The sequence below is a fragment of the Euprymna scolopes genome, chromosome 12, assembly GCF_053919585.1.
Source record: "Euprymna scolopes isolate OS-2025 chromosome 12, ASM5391958v1, whole genome shotgun sequence".
NCBI classification, from domain to species: domain Eukaryota; kingdom Metazoa; phylum Mollusca; class Cephalopoda; order Sepiida; family Sepiolidae; genus Euprymna; species Euprymna scolopes.
Genome location: NC_136493.1, coordinates 135,524,303 through 135,527,946, shown reverse-complemented (window position 1 = coordinate 135,527,946; position 3,644 = coordinate 135,524,303). Strand labels below are relative to the sequence as shown.

General features: G+C 28.3%; 1 protein-coding gene across 2 annotated transcripts in view; it reads right to left on the bottom strand.

The window, feature by feature from the left end:
* Nucleotides 1–3,593: 3,593 nt before the first annotated feature.
* LOC145291629 (uncharacterized) overlaps nucleotides 3,594–3,644 on the bottom strand; it is an 85,069-nt gene continuing 85,018 nt past the window's right edge. For both annotated transcript variants that reach the window (XM_080137702.1, XM_080137701.1), the window contains exon 2: nucleotides 3,594–3,644. This exon is cut by the window's right edge and continues 880 nt beyond it. The gene's annotated coding sequence lies outside the window, so the exon portion shown is untranslated.

Sequence of the window (3,644 nt, the reverse complement as noted above, 5' to 3'; positions counted from 1 at the left end):
CGTCAATGTTTTGTACATTTTAGGCCAGGAAACCAGTATCTTCAGACAGCCTGATCCGGTGGAACCAGGAGAAGTTTGAGTTAACATATTTTAGCGAAGACTCTATATGAGGTCTGGATAGATAGAAGTGTAGCTGTCAAAATTACAACAAGTACAAGCAGGAGCTAATTCTTGCGGTTCGAGATTTTGAAATCCATTTTCTCCCTGGTTTATCCAACCGGAGGCCAGCTCTCAGTCACGTGATTATTGAGTGTATAAAACGCGAAACCGGCAACAAGCTCAAGCTCTCTCTCTCTCTTTCTCTCTCTCTTTCTCTCTCTCTCTCTCTCTCTCTCTCTCTCTCTCTCTCTTTCTACCTGCTCTGGCTGGTAGCAGACATTGCCTGGGCCCTTTAGCTCTAGGCTGGCATGAGTACATAGCAGCCAACATGGCTATCTCCAACGCACATATTTTTTATTTAACCGGCTTGTCTAACCTACGTCTCAGGACTGTCTAATCCTTTGTCCTTCCTACTAGTGACTACAACACGTGTACACTGAACAATCCTCTTATTCCACAAGCAGGTCTAATATTCAACTTACGTTTCCATACAAGAACCTTTCCAGCTACTGACCCATTTCTCTCCGATATTCTTACTAACGAAGATAGCCAATAAAGTTGATTCAAAATGTTAGAATGAGAATTCTTTTCTTGTTTCATCGTTACAAAAGTTTACCCTCGTCAATATGATCTAGTTACAAACACCTCATACTTAATGGAAATTGATTCAAACTAACACGCAAAAAGGATTTTTAAGACGAGATCGTTATCATATCTTCATATATAAACACAACCGCATCAAGAGTTTCGTCTTTTAATTATAGAACAACAGAAAAGCATTGATAAATTATAAAAAAATATTTATTTTCAACAAATATAAGATTACAAAAATAAATAAATATATATATATATATATATATATATATGTTTATATACAGCAAATTTGAAAAAATATATATATCATTACATAATATTAGATATCGAAAATGACGAATGGATATGCAAATAAATAGGAAAAGTGAACAAAAATATAACGAAAAAGTTAACGATTGTTAAATATAGATAAAAATGACTCTTAAACAAGTTTACAATGCAAATTGGATAACACTCTTTTGCCCTTATGCACTACTACTTCAGTTGAGACATAAGGACAGAGTGCGTAGTAGAGGCAGACAAATGCAATTTCAAGACCGAATCGAAAATTTCTGTTTGATAAATATAAGAAACAACTTATAATAACACAAAATAAAGTTGTTTTTTTTAAACAACATAGACATATTTTAAATGAAAATAAGTATGATATATGTTTGAAAACCGAATTGCAACGCAATATTATAAAATCAACAACTATTTACTTGTTTAAAATTTATATATTTCGGAGTTATAGCCCTTCGTCAGAATTTTATATATTTTTTCTTTTTTCCTCGCCATGATGTCAAATTGAAAAAAAAAGACATTTTTTTAAATAAAATATGTTTTTGTTTTTTTTAATAAATATGAATATAAAGTTATTGTAACACATTTCTGAAATTAAGATATAAGAAACTTATAATAACATGAAAACTGATTTTGTTTGTTTGTTTTTTAACTATTTTGTGTTATTATAAGTTTCTTATATTTATTTAAAAAAAACTTTCTAAAACAAAAACACACATTAATAATTTAAAAAAAAAAACACGCATTTATTTTAGATTTGGTCCTGAAATTGCGTTTGTTTACCACTGCTATGCACTCTCTCCATCTTCCAACTGATTCCGTCCTAGTAGTGCACAAGTGCACTTTCTTTACATAGGAAACGCCGTGTTTGTCAGATAGACAAAAATTACAACATCGAACAAAATTTTGTACATGCAAGGGTTGGAGAAAATAATGGAAACAATGTTTTTTTTTTTGTTTTCAATTTAAAACCCTTGTGATTGATAATAAAGCATGATTGAATTTTATCCAACCCTTAATTAATTACAGGTTTAGTTTTGATGTTAAACAGTGGTCTTATGGTTCACATACAAATTCCCCAAAATTTATTAGTGAACATCTTTTTGATCTGTTTGTGTTATTTTATTATATTTAGTTGTTTGTGTATTTATTTATTTGTGCTATTTTGTTTCATTTGGTTTATTAGTTTGTGTTGTTTTCTTTTATTTATTTATTTGTGTTATATTATTTATTTATTTGTGCTATTTTATTTTATTCTTATTTTTTCGTGTTATTTTATTTGTTTGTGTTATTGTATTTATTTGCACATTTATTTGTAATTATTTTATTTTATTTTATTGTTTATTTGTGCTATTTTGTTTTATTCATTTGTGTTATTTTATTTATTTATTTGTGTCATTTTATTTATTTCTTTACTTGTGCTATTTTATTTATTTATTTATTTATTTATTTGTGTTATTCCATTTTATTTATTTATTCATTTGTGCTATTTTGTTTTATTTGTTTTTGTTTGTGTTATTTTATTTATTTATTTATTTATTTATTTGTTTGTGTTATTCCATTTAATTTATATATTTGTGTTATTTTATTTTATTTATTTATTAATTTGAGCTATTTTGTTTTATTTGTTTTTGTGTTATTTTATTTATTTATTTATTTACATGTGTTATTCCATTAAATTTATTTATTTATTTGTGTTATTTTATTTATTTATATATTTATTTAATTAATTAAACATGTTTCTTTAACTACTGAGACGCATCATGTTAATTTCTCGATTTACTGTAATACATGTTTGTCCAGTAAAATTTAAGACGAATGAAACCGCGTTACTTATTCCATACCTTACAAATTTAAGCAATAATTTTTTTAAATTGCAATACTAAAATATTAACTATAACGTAAATTAATCACATTGACACAATATTAATTATTCATTAAATATAGTGATTTTGAAAACATATTATATTAATATAATATTAATTGTGATTCGTCGCAACATATCTGTTCCAGCTGTGATTTCTTTCGAAATCCAGCACACACGAGACAAGAATAGTGGCCTATTGACATTAGATTTCAAAATGAAATCACAACTGAAACATGTCTCCACATATGTAGGCAATTATGTTTGTATGAATAAAGAAAATTATGCAATAATACTCTGCGCGCGCGTGCGTGTGTGTGTGTGTGTGTGTGTGTGTGTGTGTGTGTGTGTGTGTGTGTGTGTGTGTGTGTGTGTGTGTGTGTGCGCGCGTGCGTGTGTGGTTAAACAGGATGGAAGATTTGGCTCTGCCCATTTTTTTCGTTGATATTTTATAGGTGCGTGATTAATGTTCGCTTTTCAGGCTGTAACTGGCAGATGAGTATGCCGTACTGATTGAGTATCCCCGTACCTTTGGTTCCGGCTGTGTTGAGTATCGAGTAAGGAATATCTTAAATGTTTTAATAACGTCTTTGGTGAAAATGTTAAGATTAGTCGTAGTGTTAACATTATTAGTATAAAAACACTTTAATATGCGTCACTGTTATTGAAATGATTTATATATATATATATATATATATATATATATATATATATATATATATATATATATATATATATGTTTAAACGTCGCAGCTAGAGAAGAACGCGAGAAAAATTCCGTATATGCATTAAATGTTTTTATGTT